The sequence below is a fragment of the Pipistrellus kuhlii genome, unplaced genomic scaffold (assembly GCF_014108245.1).
Source record: "Pipistrellus kuhlii isolate mPipKuh1 unplaced genomic scaffold, mPipKuh1.p scaffold_m20_p_3, whole genome shotgun sequence".
Taxonomy (NCBI): Eukaryota; Metazoa; Chordata; class Mammalia; order Chiroptera; family Vespertilionidae; genus Pipistrellus; species Pipistrellus kuhlii.
In genome coordinates, this window is record NW_023425529.1 from 33,652,253 (window position 1) to 33,659,653 (window position 7,401).

The window sequence follows — 7,401 nt, forward strand, 5'->3', positions numbered from 1 at the left end:
AAATTCATTGGTGTGATATTGGGTAATAAGATTATGTAAGTTTAAAGTGTCATTTCTAGAATACAGTATCTGTATATTCCATGTGTGCTCACTACACAAAGTCTAGTCTCCTTCCATCACATACATTTGACTCCCTTTACCCTCTTCAACCTCTTCCAACCCCATTCCCCTTTGGCAAGGGGCTTGTTGTGTGTGTGTGTGTGTGTGTGTGTGTGTGTGTGTGTGTTTAATCTCACATATAAAAGATATTAAGCAGTAATTATTTTTCTCTCTGCCTATATTATCTCAGTTAGTATAATGCTTGAAGTCTATCTGCATTGTTGCCAATGACAAGATGTCCTTTTTATGGCTAATATTCTGTTATACATGTACCATAGTTTATCTATCATTCATTGATGGACTCACATTGTTTCCATATCTTTGTTATTGTGATGCTGCAATTAACATGGATGTGCATATATCTATCTTTCCGAGTTAGTGTTTTCATTTTCTTTTCTTTTTTTTTTTTTAAATGTATTTCATTGATTTTTTTACAGAGAGGAAGAGAGAGGGAGAGAGAGAGTTCGAAATGGAAACATAAATCAGCTGCCTCCTGCGCACATCCCACTGGGGATGTGCTCATAACCAAGGTACATGCCCTTGACCAGAATTGAACCTGGGACCCTTGAGTCTGCAGGCCAACGCTCTATCCACTGGGCCAAACCGTTTAGGGCATGTTTTCATTTTATATGGATCAATTATCAGAAGTGAAATTGCTGGATCATATGGTAGTTCTATTTCTAATCTTGTAAGGAACCTTCATATTGTTTTCCAAAGCAGCTACACCAATTTATACTCCCACCAATAGTGCATAAGCATTTCTTTTTATCTGCAGCCTCACCAACACTTATTATTTCTTGCCTTTTTTTTCCTCTCATTTTTTAGTGAATTTATTGGGGTGACACTGGTTAACAAAACTATACAGGCTTTAGGTACATAATTCCAGAACACATCATCTGTACACTGTATTGTATGTTCACCACCCAAGTCAAGTCTCCATCTATCACCATTTATCTCCCCTACACCTTCCTTTAATTCTGTCCACCCAACTTCCCCCCAGCAACCACTACACTGTTGTCCATGTCAGTGAGTTTTTTTCTTTTCTTTTTTGCTCAATCCTTCCACAGCCCCAATCTGACAGCTGTCATCCTGCTGCTCTCTATCTATGAATCTGCCACTATTTTGCTTGATAGTTCATTAAGTCTTTTTTGATAAATAGCCATTCTAACAGGTAAGAAGTAATATCTGATTGTGGTTTTGACTTGCATTTTCCTGATGATTAATGATGATGAGCATCTTTTCACGTACTTGTCAATCAGTCTGTATGTTTTCTTTGGAAAAATGTCTATTCAGATTTTCTGCCCATTTTTAAGTCTGGTTTTTTATTTTGTTTTATTTTTTTGCTACTAAGTCAGGGGTGTCAAACTCAATCAGAGAAGGGGCCAAAATCTAAAATCCAGCCTAAATCGCGGGCCGAATGGTTTACTGAACAGTCATAAACTGACAATGTTAACCAGAAATGTGAATTTAAAATGAGTGGAACAATCTTTTCCTTAACAGTGCTGTTAACCAACTCACATGCTATCAAGCAAAACAGTAATATTGGTATCAAGCAAAACAGTAATATTGGAATGTACCTAAAATGCTCATTGTTTTGTTTTCTGGCTAGATGTCTGACACCGTTTTCCTCGGATCAATGAGTCAATGTTCGGTTTTATTTCTTGGGCTGTAGCAACCCGCAAAACAGCATGGAGGTTGTCATCGGTAATGCGTGATCTGTGCTTGTTTTTGTTCAGATTCATTATTGAAAACATCTGTTCACAAAGATAGGTGCTCCCGAACATGTATAGAATACGGGCAGCATGAAGTCGGAGCTCTGGCATTGAGTCAGGGGGCAGTAGAGGGTAGAAGTCCTCAATTTCAACATCCTGAAACCTTGATTTCAGGCCACTGTCAGACTGAAGCTCGATTATCTCCATCTGAAGGTGATGGGGCACATTGTTGACATCAACTGTAAAAGGATTGGCAAAGATGTCAAAGCCTGAGTGCTGTGTTCTAAAGTCAGAGAAGCACCGCTCAAATTCACTTAGTAAACGGCTAACTTTGGTAGCCAGCCGACTGCAAGGAAAAGTACCAGAAATAGTGGTTGAGATACTCAAACAAACGGGAAAGTGGGCAAGATTGTCCTGTTCCAGTTGGGACTTCCATAGTTGAAGTTTACTCTGGAATGCTGTGATCATGTCAGACATCTTCGTGATGACTTGTTTGCGTCCCTGCAGCTTCAGATTCAGTTGGGCGAGATGCTTGCATATGTCACACATCATAGCAAAATCACATAGCCAGGCGGGATCCGACAGTTCAGGCAAGGGCTTTCCTTTACTTTCCATGAAAAGAGCAATTTGTTCTCTGAGTTCAAAAAATCTTTTGAGGACTGCGCTCTTGCTCAGCCATCTTACTTCTGTGTGGTATGGCACGTCTCCATGCTCTGCACCCACCTCCTGTAAAAACTGCTGGAACTGGCGATGATTCAGGCCACGTGCCCGTATAAAGTTAATAGTTTTAATGACTGTGGTCATTATGTCATTCATGTCCAGAACTTTTCCACACATAGCCTCTTGGTGGATAATGCAATGATAAGTAATCAAGGGTGTGTGGCAGTGACTTTTTTGCATTCTTTCCTTCATTAGTCCAACCAAGCCTTTCTTTTCTCCGCACATTGAAGGTGTGCCATCGGTAGTTAGCCCCACCAACTTTTCCCAGGGTAATTTAAAATTATTTATAGATTTCTCCACAGCCTCAAATATATCTCTACCAGTCGTCGTCCCATGCATGGCAGCTACATCCAAAAGTTCCTCAGTGACAGAGAGGTCGGTCTTCGTAGCACGTATAAAGATGGACAGCTGCGCTGTATCAGTGTTGTCTGTGCTTTCATCGATAGCAAGTGAAAAAGCGAGATAACTGCATGCCTGTTCGGCCAGCTGTGATGATAGATTTCCTGAGAGTTCTTGAACTCTATCTGCAATGGTGTTTCTTGACAAACTGACATTTTGAAAACTCTGTATCTGGTCTGGGCATACTTGCTCACACACTTTTAGCATGCATTGCTTCAAAAAGGCACTCTCTGAAAAACACCTTGAAGTACGGGCAATTTCTTCAGCCACTATAAAGCTTGCTTTCACTGCAGCATCATTTTTCGCTGTAGCCTTTGTAAACATTTGCTGCTGTGATTGTAGTTTGCCTTTTAGTTCTTTAACAATTTTATGCTTTTCTTCCAAAGTATATTTGCCATACTTAACATTATGTTTGGTGTCAAAATGACGATGTATATTGTACTCTTTCATCACCGACACTGTCTCATAACACAATATACACACTGGTTTGCCCTCTCTAAGCACAAACATGTATTCATTTTCCCATTTGTCATTAAATTGTCTGCCTTCACCGTCAACTTTTCTTTTCCTGGACATTTTGGGATCAATATTGGCAGCAAAAGATGTAGTTTATTGGAAATCTGCGTTAGAAGGAAAAAGTTGAAAACTGCACAGGGATAGCTTGATTTGGCAGATGGAGTGGAGAAAAAAAAAGTCAGTCAATAAATGCCTGGCTGGGTACAGATAGCAGATTCTGTTGCGATTTTTATGCCTGCACTTTATGCCAGGAACTGGCAGCTTCTGCTGTGTATTTTTTATGCTCGCACACTCACTCTCTCCTCTGCTCTGCCACCCGCACAACCACATCGGATGCCGGACTATAGGTCACGCCTCCTGAATCTCGCGTGACTTGTTATCTATGCGCATGCGTAATAGATAGCAAGTACGGTGGCTGGCGAGGCAGCCGGCGAGATCACAAGCCTCCTATGTCACCGCGCGTCATTGTGATGGAATGCAGCGAAGTGCAGTGATGACAGCGCGGTGCGGGCCACATTGCAAGGCCTGGCGGGCCGGATTTGGCCCGAGGGCCTTGTGTTTGACATGTGTGTACTAAGTGGTATGAATTTTTAATAGATTTGGACATAAGCCACTTATCAGATATATGATTTGCAAATATTTTCTTCTATTCAGTAAATTGCCTTTTCATTTTCTTGTTGGTTTCCTTTGCTGTATAGATGCTTTGTAATGTGATGTAGTCCCATTTGTTTATTTTTGCTTTTGGTGTCAGATTTGGAAAGTCATTACAAAGAACTATGTCAAGGAGTTTGTCACTTACATGTTGTTTTAGGAGTTGTATGGTTTTAGGTCTTATGTTTAAGTCTTTAATCCACTTTGAGTTAATTTTTGTGTATGGTGTAAGATAGTGGTCAAGTTTAAATTTTTTTTATATGAATGTTTTCCCAACACCATTCATTGAGAATACTATTCTTTCTTTACTTACATGCTAGTCATGCATCCTAGAATATATATTTTATATTACTATAACTCACTGCTCTGTCAATTTTTACAGCATTTGAATACTTACTTATTGGGTGTGTACGTTGTCCCTGATGTTATGCTAAGTGGTGAAGATAATGAAGTGAACAAGGCATGATCCCTGTCTTCAGTCTGGTAATGAAAACTAACAATAGAAAGTGCAAATGGAGTATGAAAAATGCTAAAGGAAGATATAAACAAAGCACAATTGGAATAAGAAACGAGGAAGCAAAATAAGGCTTCTTGGGAGATCCAGTGAAATGGCAATATTATCATCGTAAAGATGATGTTACTAAATGGTAAGAGGAGTGAAGTTAATGGTGTGTGCTAATGCACTGAGGAGTGAAATCACATGGGATAAGTGGGAAGCATACAGTATTACTGGAAATTAATGACCTGCAGTTGAACAAGGTGGTAAGGATATAAAGCTGTGTTTTCTGGGAAAAGAGGGAGACAATACTGTGAACCTTGTGGGGGATAGACAGATATCCCATCTGTCAACTTACTATATTCTGACAGACTTGCTGACTTGGTGTATGGCGGGGTGATAAAAATAAGACCAACTGCTACAAATTAGTTCATAAAAGGGAAGAAATTAGTTCCATACCATTAGTTCATAAAAGGAAAGTCATTGCAGAGGAATAGAATATTGCAATATAAGTATCTGAAGAAGAGCCTTGCTATATTTTCCAATTACTTAAAAGCCATAATGAAAAACTTATTTGTTGCTGTATGTTGGATGAAAACTAACCTGGAATTGTCTCTGATATAATAGATTCGTTTATGGTTAGATCAAATAAGGTTAGGAACTATGTAGAAAAGGTGAGATAAATGATTCTAGTTATCCTTTTTAAGTTTTGCTTTTCATTTTCTCTGTGATGACAAAAATTTCCGGTCTGCAAAATCAGTGGATAAAGAATATTGAATATTATTTATATCCTCTAAATAAGATTTCAGTTTTTCAATATATACTGACCCTTTTTTTAGTCTTTTAACAAATATCTGTTTAAAACATAAATTCATAAATTAGGTTTCAAAGAAAAAACTGTAGTTAAAGATCAGAAAGCTATCAAAATGATTTAATTCTGAAGGCTCTTCAGCCTTTTAATTCAACACTTCAATTTTATTGGACTTTCAGTGAAGGCTGCGCAATATTATACTCTTTTATAACTCACCCCAAGAAAATACAAAGAATATATATGCATATATTTTATTTCTAGCTTCTTGAATTGAAAAATTTTTTTAAAGAATCAGACTGGTAAGCAACAACTCACATCAGTTTTTACTAACATGACTGGCATATGGAAAGAGAATTAAAGTGATCAATGGTCATGTGTAATTCTAGGCCATACTCTGTTGTGTATCTTAAACCTTCACTAATGTCACCTCTATACTATTTCACTTAATTTAATCTCCTCGAACTCTGTGTTAATATCATTTCTACACATTCCATAAAGGAAAAGGGGAAAAAAAACACACTTAAAGAAAACATTATCCTTGACCTTCATAAAATTCTAGATATATCCTACCTCGGTCTCTATCCTAGTATGCAAATTGCTTTCAGTTATGTGTTATTTAGGAAGTTGTGTGTGCACTGTAAAGTCATATAGAATGAAGGGAGGAAAATAATACAATTTCACATAACATTGTTATAAAAAAATAAATATATAATATTTGAAATGTCACTTGAAAACCTTAAATTAAAAAATTTAAATGTCAGAGCTAACAATCATTCTTAAGTACAAAGGAATTATTTATAAACTGGGGACAACTTGCTTGGGAACATCACATTATCTACTTGACAAGGTTCTCCTTATGATTCAAAATATGCAAATAGTTTGCTATAAAATCTTTACTCACATCTTTTTCTACATGCACTTTTTAAAATCTAGTCCCTTTATTTCTCATGCTTCCAATAGATTTTTAAAAATCATACAATCATGTTAATGGGATACATTGTTATGCAAGGCATTGTGTTGAGAACTTTATATATTTTAATTTAATGCTCACACTATATTACTTCATTTTTACGAGGAGCTAAGCTACAAATAGTTGTCACTTGCTCAAATTTTTAGTGATATTGTGATTCAGGCACAAGCTGTCTGACTCTACTTAATCACTTCACAATAATACCCCCTTTATGTTTTTTAAGCAAAATATGGTATAATTCCTTTCTAGCTATGATGTGAGCCTTTTAATTAATTTATTTATTAAGTTACTGAATACCATTTGCTTCACCACAATACAGTATTAAACAAACTAGAGATAGTTCCTGGTCTTATAGAGTTTAGAATAACCACTAACTAAAGAATCATACAAGGGAATATCTCTACACACTATGCTATGAAGAGGCACATGGTCAAAAAGTCTATATTGGTGGGAGCTATGATCAAGAAAGCAAAACCTACCCCTTCCTTTACCACCATTATGACTAAGCTTGGATGTCATAGATTATAGTAAGAGAAGACTGCATCTTGAGATAACCTCCTCCACACATGCACACACCACCTATCTAATCTTAGTCCTCTAAATAAATAAATTGTTGATTTCTTTTGCAATAAATTCCTCACTTTCTAATAAAGAAGCTTCATCATTGGTGTGTGTGTGTGTGTGTGTGTGTGTGTGTTTCCATTATTAACATCTATAGAAATTTTGACCCTTGAGGATGCAATAATTATGTGAGGAAATTCACCTTTGAGAAAAATTGAGACTAATTAACAAACTCATACTTTTTCCCTGTTCTCAAATTCTTGCCCTATTGTTTATGTTTAAAGTCTAGTGTTTCCAGATATTGGACCCTCTTACAAGAACTACAAGTAAAATATTTTTATTATTATTTCTTTTTTTTAATTTTAAATAAATCTTTATTGTTCATATTATCACAAATGTTCCTCACTTTTTTTCCCTTCCATTGTTTATTGTTATTTCTATTAGTCTCTGAGTTTTCTTTTGATCT